At 39.9% G+C, this 21,447-nt stretch overlaps 1 protein-coding gene across 5 annotated transcripts in view; it reads right to left on the bottom strand.

Moving 5' to 3' along the window:
• The window catches only part of FARS2 (phenylalanyl-tRNA synthetase 2, mitochondrial), a 217,615-nt gene that overhangs the window by 48,045 nt on the left and 148,123 nt on the right, over window positions 1-21,447 (bottom strand). The gene's annotated exons all lie outside the window — the stretch shown is intronic.

The raw sequence follows: 21,447 nt of genomic DNA on the forward strand, positions 1-21,447 counted from the left end.
AGATTTTTAGTTAGCAAAACTAAGTAAGAAATTTAAAGAGAAACTTGAGTTAAAAGTATGCGCAAAATGGAAAATATCTCAAACCAGAAATGAACACAATTTTGGCACGGAAGATTAATTTAATTTAATTAATAATTTAATTTAATTTAATTAATAATTTAATTTAATTATTCACGATAATTTTGACCACCCACTTCAGAAGACTCTAGGCAGTTTACAAAATCCATGGGGGAAAAAATTAAAACCCACTAAACCAGCAGCCTGGACTCAAACAGATATAATGAATGAATGAACGAACGAATGAATGGAATGAATAAACAAACACATACATACATATATACAACAAGGGCTCAATCAAGAAATCATACTCTATCATGCTCAAGGAACCAAGAATAAAATGAGCTACTTCACAGTAGTTTCTTTATTGTTCGCCTATGAACAGAAATCTTGCCAAACGAAAGTAGATGCTGTTCCTGAGGCTGGGGATTATGACAGAAAAGGCGTGTTTATATAATCAGACCCCATGTCATGAAGAGCTTTGTAGGTGGTGACACCTTGTGTTGCATATTAAAGCAACTTGAATTGCATCCGGAAGACTACTGGCAACCAATGAAGCTCACGGTAGCAGCAGTGACTTTACTGCTTGTGTCACTGCATTTTGTGCCAGTTATAGCATCCAGATGGCCTTCAAGGGCAGCCCCTTGCAGTAGTCCACTCATGAAGTGATCAGTATTATGCTTTTCAGTTTCACTGTTACCATTCCATTTTAAACACTGCCAATGGAGCCTGTGGATATCCAGAATAAAATCACCATCAATAGGAACTTCATAGCGTGTGCATGCATGACGAAGTATATTGTACTGATAAACACCCATCATACAAGGGAAAGGAAATATTGTGTGTTATATTTTTCTTCTATTTTCCCCCTGGTATCATTTTGCCATTCCTAAATCACATTTTTAATATAATGCCATTGCAATATCGCAACCTGTTGCAGTCCAATCACAGGAAAGATACTCTTTTAAGTCATAAAATCTATTCAAAAAAAGGACAGGAAATATTGCCTCTACTCAGATGAGCTTTCTGAAACTCTGATTTATTGAAAAACATTCTTAAATGTTCACACTCCTTAAAGCATCACTAAACTTCTAGGACAGTGGTTCTCAACCTGTGGGTTGGGACCCCATTTGGGGTTGAATGACCATTTCACAGGGGTCGTCAAACCACGCTGTCTGCCATTTTTTTCCCTTTTCCCTAGCTGTCCTACTCCTTCTTATTGGTGGCCACACCCATTTGGGGGTCACCACAACATGGGGAACTATATTATGGGGTCACGGCATTAGAAAGGCTGAGAACCACTGTTCTAGGATTAGAAAAGCACAGAAAAAGAAAGAAGCATGGAAAGGGGGGAAAGTAAAATGTCTTTAAAGGGCAAACATTCATGAACATGAAATTTGATTCTTTAGATTTGGGCAATCTGGGCTGCACACATATACACACCGATACAACTATGCTAAAATGATCACAAAACAATAGATTATTTTCACCGAGATTATTAACGAATTCAGCGTTCCCAAAACTGGAATTGGACATTTTAAAAATAATTCAAATACCGGCTTCCAAACCTCTATCAATACAGTGACTCTGTACTGCACAGAAGGCCGAGTTGTACATAACATAAATCCAGGCTTTGTTTAACCCAATTACAGTTTGTTTAAACATCTGAACCCATGTCAAGCATCAATTTATGATTTATTTCTGGACAACTAATGCCACCGTTTGAAGCTGGATTACAAATTTCATATACTTTCTTTAAAAAGAAAGACCCTGAAATACGCAAGCAAACAAACAAATCTCACAGCCTGCATGAACACACAGCTTCCATCAGTGCCTTGCAAACATGCAAGTAAAAACCCCATGCTCTTCAATAAACAATTGTTTAATATTGTTTAAACAAAAGCCCGCTCCCACATAAACAGGAGCACAATAGCCTTTTACTCCTGGGAAACCTAAGATCCATCTGGATACTGTAATAGACAGAGGCAAAACAAATCATAGTTGTCTTAATAAACTGGGATTAGCCTGTCTACAAACTAATACATTGTTAAACAAACCATACTAAAGCAGTATTGGCTTACAATGATGAGTAAACAAAGAATTATTGAAACTCCTACTTTTCTCATCATGTGCTAAGACAGAGGAAAAATAGAACTTTTAACTTTCATGGATATGGATGGCCCTGCTCACAGTTTTTATTTGTAACTTTTTTCTCTAGCTAGAGGACCCAGCCAAGATGGACAGGATGAAGTAGAAAACAAAAACAACACAAAAAGGTGCTTCCTGGCTGTCAAATCCATCTTGCAAATGATCCACCTCCACCCTACATTCATGTTAACATGTTTCCTCTTTTGTCCTGTGCCCTATTAACTGATCCCCAGCTGCTTCAGCTGTAAACAATGTTTCTTAGTTTCCCTTTCTGCCCACAGCAGCTGATGCACTGCCTGATTAATACCATGTATTAACTCAATAGGAGAATATATATTATGCCTGGGAAATATTTTATGACAGAACAGTGGAAATCCTAAGTGAATACCTGATAAAGTAATAAACTTGTAAGAAGCGTAAATTTACAGTAAACTGATTTATACAGACCTGGCTGCAGATGACGCAAACATTTTAATGAATATCTGATCAGGAATACTATGAGAATTTCAAATTAACAACCCCACAGTGACTCCAATTGTGAATCACAAATGCTTATCTAACTTGTTACACGAATAAACTTGTCAAACAAATTCATTGCCTCAACCGTGCTTGCAAAACTCAAGCCTTGATAAAGCCATCACACATTTCTTGATAAAATACCAAAGTGTATGAATAAGCCTTTTGAATACCAATACTATTGCAGCACGTTAAAGAGCCTCTACAGAAAATGCATGAGCACAAAGCTCATGTGAACTGTGTGACTTATGTTATCAATATAAAACACTACTATGATTAGGACTGTATTTTTATGGCAAAAAATGTTGTTTGTATGTATTTCCAAATATGTTGTCCTGGAACATTACATATTTTATCCTGGAAATTAATTAAGTCAACCTTGAGCTGCAGAAGTACTGTGGTTAGAATGCAGTATTAGAGGCTAACTCACTGCTCACTGCCAGCAGTTCAATCCTGACCAACTCAAGGTTGACTCCGTCTTCCATCCTTCTGAGATCGATAAAATGAGGACCTAGATTGTTGGGGCAATATGCTGACTCTGCAAACTGCTTAGAGAGGGATGTAAAGCTCTATGAAGCAGTATATAAGTTTAAGTGCTATTGCTTTTACATGTTCTATTTATTCAAACTTATCCTATCTTCCCCCTGCTCCATGCAGCATTCAAGGAAAGGAATTAAATTGTATCATTAAAAAAAAAAGGGGGGGGGAACTTAAATCAGACTAAGTGTGATGAAAAAAAGGATAACTTAATCAAACAGTGAAGCCAGCCAAAATGAAGGCCTACTTGGGTCTTCTGAGGTAAAAAGTTCCATTATCTAGGACGTTAAAGGCAGGGCTTTTTTTCTCATAGAATGCCCAGAACGGAGTTCCGGCACCTTTTTTGGATGGAACCTTGTAGGGTAGGCAAGGCGGGTTGTATGACATGTGTGAGTTCTGGCACCTTTTTTTTTTTTTTTTTTTAGAAAAAAAGCACTGGTTAAAGGTATACATATTTAGATTTTTATTAAAACGTGGCATTAATAAAAAAAAAGCCGAGGATACAACTTAACTTATAGACATGAATTGGCTTACAGTAAAGCTTTAAAAATGTTATGAATTGTGCAATGACATAAAAGAAGAAGAAAATGTTTAGTCACTGAAAACATAATAGAATACCGTAGACAAGAATGTCTTCATTCGTATTTGAGAATTCATTACAAATGCATAATCCAGAGTGTGAATTTAGCACTTGTTAGTAACAGACTAACCTATAAACCAAAAAGTTCCCAGGAACCAAAAAATTCCTATTTGCCCCTAGAAGTACCTTAGGATCACTTTTTGATATTGTCCTGTGCAATCTCCCTTTTCCTTCTTCTTTTATACATCAATAAGCACTGAACATAATATTTTTAGAGAGAAACAGAGAATGAATCAACATTCATAGAAAATTTCCTTGTACTGAAAAATGTCAACACACACAATCTTCTGTCTTAAATTTATATCATATCAGAACAAAATTAATTGTCATTTTGCTTGATTAAGCAGAAATCTCCCACTGGTCATATAGAGCTAAACATATTTCTTCTCCCTTCCAATTATAATTATCCATCTATCTGGAGAAACATGATGTGTGATTTTGCATATATTTTACATATATTTTGTTACATACAAATTACTGCAAAAACAAACATGCAAACACAAACTGCATCAGTAAAAGCATCTCAATTCCCCAATTACTGAGCTAATGTAATCGTTTCACAGTCACTGAGGAAACTGCTGTATTTAAATATTTTGTTTTCTCCAGCTGACATAATTCGGTTCACTGCTCAGGACCTTGTTGCAACGGCAGTGAAATATGAATCAAAGGATAAAGAAAATGTCCTGGCGTCTGTAAAGTTCCTAATATTTGGACAATTCTACACTTTTCAGTGTCACTAAATCTTTGTTCCCTAGGAGATTATTCTAAGGGTTAATATTCTGTTTGCAACTGAATGGAGCTCAGCAGCAGTGGATGTGAATTATTAATTGGATTAATAATAACATATATATTCTATCCTTCCCATACAAAATGTATGCCAGTTTTGAAACTACAGGCAATCATTTCTCACATAGGGACTGCATTACAATCTTAGAGGAAGTCCAATCTAACCCTTAAACAATACTAATAACTTTGGCCACTTAGAAAATTGATTTATCTTCATAGTTCTCAAACATCTAGAGGGAAAAAAACCCAACACAATAAAAATAATTATAATGTATGGCCAGATATAACAATAAATTATAAGAATAATACATGGTGAGAATATAAGATGCCAATCAACAGTCTTTGATATACAGAAACTTAAGGAATTATTTGCACATTTATGTATAAAAATACCATGCTTTTGCTGCTAGAAGTGACACAATCAGATTTTAATTAAATAATCCATGTTTGTTAAATTAATCTGCAGGCCACTTTTTTTTTCCACAAATATAGTAAATTCTTGGAATTTTTAATACATTAAAATATACCTAGACAAAATATTTTATATGTTAAGTATGTATTCTAGAATACATTTTGAAAATTTTAAAAACATATAGATGGAAAAAAATACAGTATTATAGCTTTTCTTTAAACAAACAAAAAAAAAAACCTTGCAAGACTTAGAGCAAAAATAGATTTGGCCATCAGTAAACAGGAAATCACCAGATCGATTGTTTTAGCTCAACATTTTGAAAAAATATAAATATTTTCTCTTAATCTACTAAGCACCTCCAGACTGATACACCCCCCCCCCCAGACTTGCTGGCAGAGCCAGGTCTTCAAATGATGTTTCAAACGACATCCAAAGAAGATACATAATAAATAAAATAAAACATGTAATGCTCTGACTTGCTTAAGTTGCAGCTTTCATAACATAAAAAAGACAGCCTCTCTTTACTGTTCAAACTAATAAGGTGGTTTAGGACAATGTTTTCTGCTATTAATCATAAGAATTTTTAAGAATTGGTTTATGGCTATCTGCATTTTTCTCGCTTTGTCACTGCTTTTGTTAGTTGCAAGCTAATGTTTGTCTGTTGCAAGCTGACAAGATATGTATTTGATATTGATGTATTGATATGTATTTCAATACCGGTAGTTAGAAATAGTTCTGTATGTTCATATCTAGCCTCCATGCATCTCTGACTTCAGAGGGATGGTATGTGTGTCATAATCTGCAAAATCCGGCTTAGCTGTGACACAGGGCACAATGACCAGTCCCCTCTAGTATACCAGGGCTTAAGTCTAAACACACAAACACACACACACACACACACACACACACACAAAAACACACTTATTTAATTTTAAAAAAACAACAACATAAAAACAAAAAGAAGAAATAAAGCTTTAAAAAGCTAGAAATAAAATAAAGGGAAAAATAAAAAAAATATATAAAACAAAACAGATATAAGGAAGTAGCTTCCAATATTCTTTACAGCAGTACTAAGACTAATGTACTAGGCTTTTTTAAAAACAACATGTCTACATTTATTTTTCCCTAAGCATCAATTCCCTTGATTTTTGAATTTTATTAGACTGCTTTTGTCCTCTTTTTAACCTTGTTTTTATTTTCTTTTACTATTTTATTTTATTCTTGAAGTATTTTATATGTGTTGTAAACCACATCAGGATGGCACAAAAATGCCTCAGATAAACAGATGCTACATTTTGCGATCATAATAAAAGCTAAGCTTTAAAATATAGTCATGTAAAAAGGTAAATACACCCGGTTGATTTTATTTTACTCTTTCAAACATATTTCAACATACAGATATTTGATCTCCATTTCAATAATGCTAACAGATAAAGAGAATGTAATATATCATGCACTGTTTACATTTTGTCGCACATTGTGTAACTTAAATAAACATAAATGCACATTTTGCATGTGAAAAAGTAAGTACAGCACTACATCTATCAATATCTCAAATACCTACAATTAGTATCAGATGCAGTACAGCTAGTGCAAATGATCAGAACATTGAGAGGATCTAGGAGGAACCTGTCTTATTTAAACATTTAATTTGATTTGCTTTTTGAAGTGTGTGGTGCCTAAATTGAAAATGTTCTCTAACGTCTTCAGAAAAAAGATTATAGATGCCTACGAGCTTGGGACCACCAACAAGTGGAGAAGATATCAAATAACTGCCAATTTGTCCAGGCCAGACATCCCAGCAAGTTCAGAATGAAGACAGATATTGAAAGAAATTACTAAGAATCCCAGAAATTACCTATGTGACCTACAAGTATCTTGCCACATTAGAAAGAAACTGAAAAAAAAAATACGAGATCTACACTGGAGGTCTGCCAGGAAGAAATCTTTGGTGTCCAGAAAAAACATCTGAACAAGACTAAAAGTTTGTTCATGGCACCAGGATTTCTGGAACATTGTGCTCTGGACAAACAAGGCCAAAACTGTATAGAATTATTTGATTATATCAGAAAATAAGTTTTTTATTAATGTTTCAGGAGCTTGGGTTTCAAAGTGTTCCATGTAGAGGTTTGCTCAAGCTCTAGAAAAATCGGATCACAAACCCAAACTCTGGCTCAGATACGTAGACGACACCTTCATAATCTGGCCACATGGGAAAGAAAAACTGGACAACTTCCTCACAGACCTCAACAGCCTACACCTCAAAATACAGTTCACCGTGGAAACAGAAGCTAACAACCAACTTCCCTTCCTGGATGTCTTAGTCTACAAGAAATCCAATGGCTCCCTAGGACACACCATCTACCAGAAGAAAACACACACAAACCGCTATCTGCACGCTCTCTCACACCACCACCCAGCACAGATCAACTCTGTAGCCAAGACACTCATCTCCAGAACAAAACGCTTAGCTGACGAACAACACCTAAAACCCGAACTACACACTCTCACCAATGTACTAACATCCAATGGATTCCATAGAAATAAGATTACAAACCTAATCCAAAAAGAAACCCCCACTAAAATCCAAGACGAAGAACAAGAAAACGGCAAAGCCCTCCTCCCATACATAAAAGGCACCACAGACAGAATCAGTAAGATCCTCCATAAACACAACATCAAAACAGCATTCTGCACAAACAGAAAAATATCCACCATCCTTAGAAACCCCAAAGATAAAATTGAATTAGAAAATCAAGGAGTATACGAAATCCCATGCACCACTTGTCCCACCACATACATCGGACAAACCAACAGAAGAATAAGTGCACGCATTGAAGAACATAAGAACTCAGTCAAAAAAGAGGAACCAACATCTTCCCTGGTCCAACACCTTAAAGCCACAGGACATGAAATTGACTTTAAAAATACCAGAACCATTGCCAAAAGTGAACATTTTAATAACAGAATAATCAGAGAAGCCATCGAGATAGAAAAACGCCCACACAGCATGAACAAGCGAGATGATACCTCCCGCCTACCAGCCATTTGGAAACCCGCCCTTATTGACAAACGACTCCCTAATACAAAAAATGATACCAGACCCACACTCACAAAAACCACACAGGATGTCACCACCACACATCCACGCAAAAAGCAAACCCAAAGCCACACCGATGATGAGGCACGACCACAAACCAGAAGCCAGACCAGCTGCATCATTAGCCACTTTAAAGCCCTCCAATCCATACATGAAGCAAACTGACACCCTCCATGAAGAATGAGGCACGACCACAAACGCGAAGCCAAAAAATAGCAAGGCAGCCCAAAATCTTAAACCCCTCTGCAACTCAGACTAACCTGAGCACAACCAAACAGAACACTCCCCCAGCCAATCAGAGCACAGCCAACCCCCCAGCCAATCAGATCAGAGCACAGCCACGCCAATCAGAGCACAGCCACGCCCCTAACCAATCAGAACACACCTCCACCCAATCAGAACACAGCCAAGCTCCCACCCAATCAGTTCATACCCCCACTGGCAGTTAAAAGGAAGAAACAGCTAAGACCACACATTGCTGCTCGAAGCACGAAGCTGAAAACACCAGCCTGAAGATGACGAATGGGACTTCGTCGAAACGTCGCCAAGACACTTCCAATTTTACGCGGGAGAAAACCCGAACAACCAAAGACCTACATACAAACACCCGCGAAAACCTCAGAAAAGGTTTTATATATATTTCGCGGGTATTTGTATGTAGGTCTTTGGTTGCTCGGGTTTTCTCCCGCGTAAAATTGGAAGTGTCTTGGCGACGTTTCGACGAAGTCCCATTCGTCATCTTCAGGCTGGTGTTTTCAGCTTCGTGCTTCGAGCAGCAATGTGTGGTCTTAGCTGTTTCTTCCTTTTAACTGCCAGTGGGGGTATGAACTGATTGGGTGGGAGCTTGGCTGTGTTCTGATTGGGTGGAGGTGTGTTCTGATTGGTTAGGGGCTTGGCTGTGCTCTGATTGGCTGGGGGGTTGGCTGTGCTCTGATTGGCTGGGGGGTTGGCTGTGCTCTGATTGGCTGGGGGAGTGTTCTGTTTGGTTGTGCTCAGGTTAGTCTGAGTTGCAGAGGGGTTTAAGATTTTGGGCTGCCTTGCTATTTTTTGGCTTCGCGTTTGTGGTCGTGCCTCATTTTCATGGAGGGTGTCAGTTTGCTTCATGTATGGATTGGAGGGCTTTAAAGTGGCTAATGATGCAGCTCTGGTCTGGCTTCTGGTTTGTGGTCGTGCCTCATCATCGGTGTGGCTTTGGGTTTGCTTTTTGCGTGGATGTGTGGTGGTGACATCCTGTGTGGTTTTTGTGAGTGTGGGTCTGGTATCATTTTTTGTGTTAGGGAGTCGTTTGTCAATAAGGGCGGGTTTCCAAATGGCTGGTAGGCGGGAGGTATCATCTCGCTTGTTCATGCTGTGTGGGCGTTTTTCTATCTCGATGGCTTCTCTGATTATTCTGTTATTAAAATGTTCACTTTTGGCAATGGTTCTGGTATTTTTAAAGTCAATTTCATGTCCTGTTGCTTTAAGGTGTTGGACCAGGGAAGATGTTGGTTCCTCTTTTTTGACTGAGTTCTTATGTTCTTCAATGCGTGCACTTATTCTTCTGTTGGTTTGTCCGATGTATGTGGTGGGACAAGTGGTGCATGGGATTTCGTATACTCCTTGATTTTCTAATTCAATTTTATCTTTGGGGTTTCTAAGGATGGTGGATATTTTTCTGTTTGTGCAGAATGCTGTTTTGATGTTGTGTTTATGGAGGATCTTACTGATTCTGTCTGTGGTGCCTTTTATGTATGGGAGGAGGGCTTTGCCGTTTTCTTGTTCTTCATCTTGGATTTTAGTGGGGGTTTCTTTTTGGATTAGGTTTGTAATCTTATTTCTTTGGAATCCATTGGATGTTAGTACATTGGTGAGAGTGTGTAGTTCGGTTTTTAGGTGTTGTTCGTCAGCTAAGCGTTTTGTTCTGGAGATGAGTGTCTTGGCTACAGAGTTGATCTGTGCTGGGTTGTGGTGTGAGAGAGCGTGCAGATAGCGGTTTGTGTGTGTTTTCTTCTGGTAGATGGTGTGTCCTAGGGAGCCATTGGATTTCTTGTAGACTAAGACATCCAGGAAGGGAAGTTGGTTGTTAGCTTCTGTTTCCATGGTGAACTGTATTTTGGGGTGTAGGCTGTTGAGGTGTGTGAGGAAGTTGTCCAGTTTTTCTTTCCCATGTGGCCAGATTATGAAGGTGTCGTCTACATATCTGAGCCAGAGTTTGGGTTTGTGATCCGATTTTTCTAGAGCTTGGGTTTCAAAGTGTTCCATGTAGAGGTTTGCAATGACAGGTGAGAGGGGTGATCCCATGGGTGCTCCTTCTGTTTGTTTGTATTTTTGTCCATTATAGATGAAGTATGTGTTGGATAGGCAGTGGTTGGTCAGATCTAAGATGTGTTTGGGGGGGGTTATATTTGTTTTGGATAGCTGTCAAGGCTTCTTTGATAGGCACTTGGGTGAAGAGGGATATGACATCAAAGCTCACGAGTAGGTCGCTGGGCTGTAAGTTTTGTTTCTTTATGATCTCTATAAACTGGAATGAGTTTTTTACGTGTGAGGTGATGGATTCTGCATAGGGCTGTAGTTGTTTGGCGAGAAATTTGGCTAGGTTTTGTAGAGGTGAGCCTATGGAGCTGACTATAGGTCTGAGTGGGGTTCCTTCCTTGTGTATCTTGGGGAGACCATAGAGTTTGGGGCATCTGGATGATTTCTCTCTGGGAATGATTCTTTGCTGGATCTCTTCGCTAATGGGGGAGGCTTTTATTTTGGATCTGGTGGTTTTTTCCAGGTAGGTGGTGGGATCTGTATTTAGGGGTTTGTATGTGGAGTCTTGGAGTAGGTTGGTTAATTTGGTTTGGTAGTCAGATGTGTTCATAACCACCGTGGCGTTGCCCTTGTCTGCTGGTAGGATTATTATGCTGGTGTCTTCTTTCAGGTTACGTAGTGCTGTTTGTTCCTCTTTGGGTAAGTTGCTTTTGGGTGGCTTGCTGGTACAGAGGATGTTGGTGATTTCAAGTCTGATTCTGTTAGCGTCGTCGGGGTTGATTTTGGTCAGGCTGGTTTCAACTCCACATATAATGGTTTCAGTGGGGATGTGTTTGGGAGTGACTGCAAAGTTGAATCCTTTGGAAAGGACATTGGTTTCGGCTTTGGTGAGGATCCTATCTGAGATGTTATGCACTGTTTGTTTCATGTGTGGCTGTGAGGGAGGAGGGGTTTGTTTCTGGCGTTCTTGTAGTCTTCGGAGTTTGTTGGTGTGTGTATCTGTCTTGAGGGTGGTCTGTGTTTCGGCTCTCCAGACGGCGAGTTGTTTGGATTTGTCCCAAAGTGCGGGGTGGATCTTGTTGCTGAGTTTGAGGTGGAGTGTGAGGAGATCTTTGTTAATTCGGTCTAGGAGGAATCTTTTTGTGTGAAGTTCATTTCTGATTAGGGCCAATTCTGTTCTTTTCAGGATCCGTTTGGTGGCTGCAGAGTTGGAGTGGAATTTCAGTTGGAAACATGTGGGGATTAGATTTTGATCTCGGCAGTTGCGTAGGAATGCGAGGTCGCATAAAATGGAAGCTCTTTGGACTTCAAGTTTTTCATAGGTCCTGGTCAGATGGTGGATTTCCTCCCCGTAGAGGTTCGATATTTGTTTTCTGAGGTTTTCGCGGGTATTGTATGTAGGTCTTTGGTTGTTCGGGTTTTCTCCCGCGTAAAATTGGAAGTGTCTTGGCGACGTTTCGACGAAGTCCCATTCGTCATCTTCAGGCTGGTGTTTTCAGCTTCGTGCTTCGAGCAGCAATGTGTGGTCTTAGCTGTTTCTTCCTTTTAACTGCCAGTGGGGGTATGAACTGATTGGGTGGGAGCTTGGCTGTGTTCTGATTGGGTGGAGGTGTGTTCTGATTGGTTAGGGGCTTGGCTGTGCTCTGATTGGCTGGGGGGTTGGCTGTGCTCTGATTGGCTGGGGGGTTGGCTGTGCTCTGATTGGCTGGGGGAGTGTTCTGTTTGGTTGTGCTCAGGTTAGTCTGAGTTGCAGAGGGGTTTAAGATTTTGGGCTGCCTTGCTATTTTTTGGCTTCGCGTTTGTGGTCGTGCCTCATTTTCATGGAGGGTGTCAGTTTGCTTCATGTATGGATTGGAGGGCTTTAAAGTGGCTAATGATGCAGCTCTGGTCTGGCTTCTGGTTTGTGGTCGTGCCTCATCATCGGTGTGGCTTTGGGTTTGCTTTTTGCGTGGATGTGTGGTGGTGACATCCTGTGTGGTTTTTGTGAGTGTGGGTCTGGTATCATTTTTTGTGTTAGGGAGTCGTTTGTCAATAAGGGCGGGTTTCCAAATGGCTGGTAGGCGGGAGGTATCATCTCGCTTGTTCATGCTGTGTGGGCGTTTTTCTATCTCGATGGCTTCTCTGATTATTCTGTTATTAAAATGTTCACTTTTGGCAATGGTTCTGGTATTTTTAAAGTCAATTTCATGTCCTGTTGCTTTAAGGTGTTGGACCAGGGAAGATGTTGGTTCCTCTTTTTTGACTGAGTTCTTATGTTGAAGCCAGCCTAACCAAAATCAACCCCGACGACGCTAACAGAATCAGACTTGAAATCACCAACATCCTCTGTACCAGCAAGCCACCCAAAAGCAACTTACCCAAAGAGGAACAAACAGCACTACGTAACCTGAAAGAAGACACCAGCATAATAATCCTACCAGCAGACAAGGGCAACGCCACGGTGGTTATGAACACATCTGACTACCAAACCAAATTAACCAACCTACTCCAAGACTCCACATACAAACCCCTAAATACAGATCCCACCACCTACCTGGAAAAAACCACCAGATCCAAAATAAAAGCCTCCCCCATTAGCGAAGAGATCCAGCAAAGAATCATTCCCAGAGAGAAATCATCCAGATGCCCCAAACTCTATGGTCTCCCCAAGATACACAAGGAAGGAACCCCACTCAGACCTATAGTCAGCTCCATAGGCTCACCTCTACAAAACCTAGCCAAATTTCTCGCCAAACAACTACAGCCCTATGCAGAATCCATCACCTCACACGTAAAAAACTCATTCCAGTTTATAGAGATCATAAAGAAACAAAACTTACAGCCCAGCGACCTACTAGTGAGCTTCGATGTCATATCCCTCTTCACCCAAGTGCCTATCAAAGAAGCCTTGACAGCTATCCAAAACAAATATAACCCCCCCAAACACATCTTAGATCTGACCAACCACTGCCTATCCAACACATACTTCATCTATAATGGACAAAAATACAAACAAACAGAAGGAGCACCCATGGGATCACCCCTCTCACCTGTCATTGCCAACCTCTACATGGAACACTTTGAAACCCAAGCTCTAGAAAAATCGGATCACAAACCCAAACTCTGGCTCAGATACGTAGACGACACCTTCATAATCTGGCCACATGGGAAAGAAAAACTGGACAACTTCCTCACACACCTCAACAGCCTACACCCCAAAATACAGTTCACCATGGAAACAGAAGCTAACAACCAACTTCCCTTCCTGGATGTCTTAGTCTACAAGAAATCCAATGGCTCCCTAGGACACACCATCTACCAGAAGAAAACACACACAAACCGCTATCTGCACGCTCTCTCACACCACCACCCAGCACAGATCAACTCTGTAGCCAAGACACTCATCTCCAGAACAAAACGCTTAGCTGACGAACAACACCTAAAAACCAAACTACACACTCTCACCAATGTACTAACATCCAATGGATTCCAAAGAAATAAGATTACAAACCTAATCCAAAAAGAAACCCCCACTAAAATCCAAGACAAAGAACAAGAAAACGGCAAAGCCCTCCTCCCATACATAAAAGGCACCACAGACAGAATCAGTAAGATCCTCCATAAACACAACATCAAAACAGCATTCTGCACAAACAGAAAAATATCCACCATCCTTAGAAACCCCAAAGATAAAATTGAATTAGAAAATCAAGGAGTATACGAAATCCCATGCACCACTTGTCCCACCACATACATCGGACAAACCAACAGAAGAATAAGTGCACGCATTGAAGAACATAAGAACTCAGTCAAAAAAGAGGAACCAACATCTTCCCTGGTCCAACACCTTAAAGCCACAGGACATGAAATTGACTTTAAAAATACCAGAACCATTGCCAAAAGTGAACATTTTAATAACAGAATAATCAGAGAAGCCATCGAGATAGAAAAACGCCCACACAGCATGAACAAGCGAGATGATACCTCCCGCCTACCAGCCATTTGGAAACCCGCCCTTATTGACAAACGACTCCCTAATACAAAAAATGATACCAGACCCACACTCACAAAAACCACACAGGATGTCACCACCACACATCCACGCAAAAAGCAAACCCAAAGCCACACCGATGATGAGGCACGACCACAAACCAGAAGCCAGACCAGAGCTGCATCATTAGCCACTTTAAAGCCCTCCAATCCATACATGAAGCAAACTGACACCCTCCATGAAAATGAGGCACGACCACAAACGCGAAGCCAAAAAATAGCAAGGCAGCCCAAAATCTTAAACCCCTCTGCAACTCAGACTAACCTGAGCACAACCAAACAGAACACTCCCCCAGCCAATCAGAGCACAGCCAACCCCCCAGCCAATCAGAGCACAGCCAACCCCCCAGCCAATCAGAGCACAGCCACGCCCCTAACCAATCAGAACACACCTCCACCCAATCAGAACACAGCCAAGCTCCCACCCAATCAGTTCATACCCCCACTGGCAGTTAAAAGGAAGAAACAGCTAAGACCACACATTGCTGCTCGAAGCACGAAGCTGAAAACACCAGCCTGAAGATGACGAATGGGACTTCGTCGAAACGTCGCCAAGACACTTCCAATTTTACGCGGGAGAAAACCCGAGCAACCAAAGACCTACATATATATATATATATATATATATATTATATATATATATATATATATATATATATATATATGTATATATGTATATGTATATATGTATGTATATATATATATATATATATATATATATATATATATGTATATATATGTGTGTGTGTGTGTGTATACACACACACACACACACAGAGAGAGAGAGAGAGAGAGAGAGAGAGAGAGAGAGAGAGAGAGAGAGAGAGAGAGAGAGAGAGAGAGAGAGAAGCAGGGAAGCGCAATTGCCTCTCTCTGTCTCTGTCTCTCTCTGCAAAGGCAGAGGAGGCTGGGAGCCACCGGGGAAGGCTCAAAGAGCCGCATGCGGCTCCGGAGCCGCAGGTTGCCGACCTGTGTGCTAGAGTCACAAATAGCAGAGTAATAATATAAAATCAATGTGTATGTTTTGCATATTGGATCAGGATTTTCTTTTATTGAGGATTTTTTTGGGTGAAAGCTATTTTACGGTAAACTGAAAATTATTTCATGTGCTTCTTACTCAAAATTGGATGGAAATAATATTTGGGGGTATAATTGGAGAGGACTCCAAGAACTAGAGTTCAGATGCTATTGGTTTCCCATCTTTGATTTAATATTTTGGACCATAGTACTATTGGTTTTGGTTATAGCAACCTTTATTGTCATTGGTATTTGGAAACAAACTCACATGGATTATCACAGGCAATAACATTACATTCAGTGGCAGTATGGTAAATTAGATTATGGAAGTGGAGCAAAAGGAAAACAAATGCTAAGATAAAGTAGCAGCCAGGGAACAAGAGATTATCCCAGCAGCACACTTTGAACAAAACCTGAAGGCTGTTGAGTATTTTTCAGAAAAAAAATGTTTAGCTACTTTCAAGGTACACATAAAGAGAATATTTGACATGATGATAATGTATTCTGCTTTGGGCATTTGACTTGGACTCTTATGCATTTGATTTCTCTTTTGTCTCATTCTGTTCTTATAACAACCTTCCCACATTTCATATTTATATCAAATTATTTCTTCTGGAAATGCAGAGCGATCTCACTTAATGATTGATAAATTGTTAAAATAAGCTCAATCGTATAGGCAAATTGGTTCTGAAAGGCTGGAAAACTTAATATGGAAGCACAAGAAAGCATTTATTGAAATTTAACCTCCCTTACTGTTGAAGCATCAGAAAAACTAACAACAGTAAATACAACAATGGAGCAGGAGATGGAATGATATAAAACAATCTGTGAGAAATAAGTGCAACAATGAAAATTTAACCAAGGAGTAATTTAACCAAGGCTCTAAACAATTTAGGAAGTGGACTAACCATTAAATGAAAGTACTCATCATATCGGATATAATATCAGATATTTTTTAAATTTCTTTCTGCTGCATTGTATATCTTAATAATAAAAGCAGTAATCTTTGTAATAAAAAATTAGGAATTAGCCATTTGCATTAGTTACAAGATTTGATATGAAATAATACTATATTATTTATTGCGATCGGAGAACAAGTACTATGATAATTTAAAATGCCATTGAGACAAATAAGTTAATTGTCAATGGAATCTTTGCAAATATAATTAGAATCATTTTATGCAAATAAGACACCTGTAATTAAACTGATCAGAATATTGAAGCACAGCATAAGTAAAATCCTGAAGTACACAACTTTTGCTTCTACAGTTCAGTTATTAACATGCAACACTAGGAAAAGTTTTCCTCGCTGTCTCTGGAACAGACAAGGAGGGGGAACCACACACACTAGATCAGGAGTTCCTAACCGGGGGTGCTCGCACCCCCTGGGGGTGTGAGACAGCATTCCAGGGGGTGCAAAAACGTGGGTTTAGAAGTTTCAAAATTATAGTGTATATGCATAATTCATTGCTGTTATTTCGAACTTTTGTAAGGGATGCGAGAATATATCAGAAGCATTCTAGGGGTGCGGGGTATAGAAAAGGTTGGGAACTGCTGCACTAGATGGATGAGTTTATCTTACTCTAACACATCGACACATTCAAAAGAGTACAACCACAAAAGTTCAAGGATTGAGGAAAGAATGGAACCTATAATGTAAAGCAAAGAAAGATACAACTTTGGGAATCCACTGTTGTAATTTCTTTAGTTTATAACCACCTTCAAGACCCTCAAGTTAATACTGTTGATCTGCCAGTTTGTTTCCATTTTACCATTCAGGAAAAAATGATGTGGGCTCTTCCCACGTAACACCAATACGATGAATTAGGATGTAGAATTTTTCATTCAAAAAAGCCAACAGCCCAGGGCCTGGTAGTGGGCTGCGGACCATAGGTTGGTGACCCCTGTACTATTGAACAGAGTAAGAATAACAGAATAACAAAGTTGAAGGAATTTTGGAGGTCTTCTAATTCAACTCCTGTTCAAGCAGGAGACCGTATACCATTCTGGACAACTAGCTGTCCAATCTCTTCTTAAAAACCTCCAGTGATGGAGCACCCATAATTTTGGGAGGTAAGCCTTTCCACTAATTAATTGTTCTTACTGTCAAGATATTTTTCTTTAGTTCTTGATTGGATTTCTCCTTGATAAGTTTCCATACATTACTTCTTGTCCTGTCCTCAAGTGCTTTGGAGAATAGGTTAACCCGCTCTGATCACTGTATGGTTCACCTTATACCTGTTTGTAGACAAAGGCTTAAAGCCATAAAATCAACAATTAAATAAGTGAAATTTTGGATTGAGGAGGCAAAGTTAAAGCTATAGACTTGACTGCACAGATTTGAATGTTTTTGAAGCTTGGTTCGCAGCTAAATTCAAACAGCTATGTCATGTCAAAGAGGAAGCCTACAGGAAAGGAGATAAGATGTTGTACAATCAGGCCAGTAATGTATTAACAAGGTAGATCAGAGCAACAAAAAGAAGTGGATCAGAGGAATGCTGTAGACATAATTTACTTGGACTTCAGTAAGGCATTTGATAAAGTAGATCACAACCTACCACTTGACAAGATAGAAAAATGTGAGGTAGACAGCATCACTACCAGATGGATCCGTAGCTGGCTGACCAGCTGTGCTCAGCGTGTGGTCCTCAATGGAACCGCATCTACATGGAGGGAAGTGTGTAGTGGGGTGCCCCAGGGCTCTGTTCTGGGCCCAGTGCTCTTCAACATCTATATCAACAATTTGGACGAGGGATAGATGGGGAACTCATCAAATTTGCAGACGACACCAAACTGGCAGGAATAACCAACACTCCAGAAGACAGGCTTAAGATACAGAAGGATCTGGACAGACTTGAACACTGGGCACTATCTAACAAAATGAAATTCAATGGTGAAAAAAGCAAGGTTCTACATTTAGGCAAGAAAAACCAAATGCACAGGTATAGTATAGGGGGTGCCTTTATCAATAGCAGTAACTGTGAGAGGGACCTCGGAGTCCTAGTGGACAATTACCTAAATATGAGCCAGCAGTGTGCTGCAGCTACCAAAAAGGCCAACACAGTGCTAGGCTGCATTAACAGAGGGATAGAATCAAAATCACATGAAGTGTTAATACCACTTTACAATGCCTTGGTAAGGCCACACTTGGAATACTGCATCCAGTTTTGGTCACCACGATGCAAAAAAGATGTTGAGACTCTAGAAAGAGTACAGAGAAGAGCAACAAAGATGATTAGGGGACTGGAGGCTAAAGCATATAAGGAACAGCCGCTGGAACTGGGTATGTCTAGTTTAGCGAAGAGAAGGACAAGGGGGGACATGATAGCAGTGTTCTAATATCTCAGGGGCTGCCACAAAGAAGAGGGAGTCAAGCTATTTTCCAAGGCGCCTGAAGGCAGGACAAGAAGCAACGGGTGGAAATTAAGCAAGGAGAGAAGCAACCTAGAACTAAGGAGAAACTTAGTTAGACAGTTAGAACGATTAACCAGTGGAACAACCTGCCTCCAGAAGCAGTGAATGCTCCAACACTGGAAGTTTTCAAGAAGAGACTGGACAGCCATTTGTCTGAAATGGTATAGGGTTTCCTGCCTAAGCAGGGGGTTGAACTAAATGATCTAGATCTCTAAGGCCCCTTCCAACTTTACTATTACTATTACTAAGCTACTCTGAAAAGGTGAGGAATCAGCTCTCAACAAATGAACCAGCAAATGTGTGGAAAACTCTTAAAGATATCACTGGCTATTGCAAACCTTCTTCCCATGCTGAAGGGAATCGACAACTGGCAGATGACCTGAATATATTTTGCTGTAGGTTTGAGAGAAAACCACTGTCAACTATCGCCATCCTCTCCATCTCAGATACACCAATAACAGCCAAGTCTCTTAAAACTGACTCCATCTCTCTGGGGCCCCCCACCTCTGGTCACAGAAAAAGATATGCAAGATCTATTTCACAGACAAAAGCCTGGAAAAGCACCAGGCCCAGACAAGGTAACTCCTTCTTGCTTGAAAATTTGTGCTGACCAATTGGCCCCCATCTTCACCCGTACCTTTAATAAATCTCTAGAGATGTGTTATGTTCCTTCTTGCTTCAAACTCTCTACTACAATCCCAATGCCTAAGAAGAAACCCTCCATTAAGGAGCTGAAAGACTACAGACTGGTTGCTCTGACATCCATAGTTATGAAAACTTTTGAAAGGCTAGTGCTGGCCCACCATCACAGATCCGCTGTTAGACCCCTTGCAATTTGCCTATCGGGCTAACAGACTGGTAGATGATGTTATTAATATGGCTCTGCACTATATCTTACAACATCTTGAATCTACAAGGACCTATGCAAGGGTCCTTTTTGTAGACTTCAGCTGAGCACATTCCGGATATTCTTCCCATTAAACTGACTCAGCTAGCTGTGCCTGACCACACTTGTAAGTGGATCATAAACTTTCTAACAAGTAGGAATCAGCAGATGAAGCTAGGCAAAATCACATCAGATACATGTACAATTAGCACAGGTGCTTCCCAGGGTTATGTGCTCCCCCCACTACTCTTTTATCTTTTTCAACAACTGCTTCTCAAATGATCCCTCTGTTAAAGTATTGAAGTTTGCAGACGATACAACAGTGATTGGTCTCATTTGAGACAATGATGAATCTGCATACAGATGGGAAGTTGAATAACTGGCCCTGTAGTGCAATCGGAACAATAACACTCAAAACTTTAGAGATGATAGTAGATTTTAGGAGAAGCCCTCCTATTCTACTACCTCTTACATTACTAGACTACACAGTATCAACAGTAGAGACCTTCAAGTTTCTAGGTTCTCTAATATTTCAGGTCTTAAAATGGATACCTAACATCAAAAATGTTATCAAAAAAGCACAACAAAGAATGTTCTTCCTGCACCAATTCAGAAAGTTCAGACTGCCCAAGGAGTTGCTGATACAGTTCTATAAAGGAATCATTGAATCTGTCATTTGTACCTCTATAACTGTCTGGTTTGGTACAGCAACCATGCTAGATAGACACAGACGTCAGTGGATAGTTAGGACTGCAGAAAAAATAATTGCAACCAGCCTGCCTTCCATTGAGTACCTGTATACTGCATGAGCCAGAAAGAGGGCTGTGAAAATATCTACAGACCCCTCACATCCTGGACATAAACTGTTTCAACTTCTTCCCTCGAGACAATGCTGCAGAGCATTGCACGCCAAAACAACCAGACACAAAGAGACTTTTCCTCCATGCTATCACTCTGCTAAACAATTTCCACAACTTTGTCTATGACCTGGGATGTCAAACTAGTAAGTAAGATTGTATTACTTATCCTTCTCATCTGTGCTATTATCTATTTCCTTAGCTTCTTATGACTATAATGTTGTTTGTATCTCATAATTTATGTTGATTGCTTATTTAGTATCCTATGACTGTCACTGAGTGTTGTACCCTCTGATTTATGATGATTGTATTTTATGATTATGATCATGATTTATCACTTGTTGCTTGTATGTACACTGAGAGCTTATGCACTGAAGACTAACTCCTTGTGTGGTCCAATCACACTTCTCCAATAAAGAATTCTATTCTGTTCTGTTCTGTTCTGTTCTATTCTATTCCATTCTACCCTACCCTACTCTACCCTACCCTACCCTACTCCACTCCCTGTAATATCCCTTCAAATGGAAAACTGCTATCATGTCCTTCTTCTAGTCCTTCTATTATGCTCCCTTGGATACACTATACAAAGACATGGCTCTTTGGAAAAGCCTCTGAAAGAAAAGTGAAGAGGACAACCAGTAGCAAGGTGGATGGATTCAGGTACAGTGGCAAAGAATGCATCATTGGGAGACATTAAAAAGTAGGTTAGGGATAAAACACCATGAAGAAAATTTATCAATGTGGTCACTAGGAGTTGAAACTGACTCGATGGAACATAATCAGTTGATCAATCTATGAACCAATCAGTGATGT

Source organism: Crotalus tigris, unplaced genomic scaffold (assembly GCF_016545835.1).
Source record: "Crotalus tigris isolate CLP2741 ecotype Arizona unplaced genomic scaffold, ASM1654583v1 scf7180000017567.3851432, whole genome shotgun sequence".
NCBI lineage: Eukaryota > Metazoa > Chordata > Lepidosauria > Squamata > Viperidae > Crotalus > Crotalus tigris.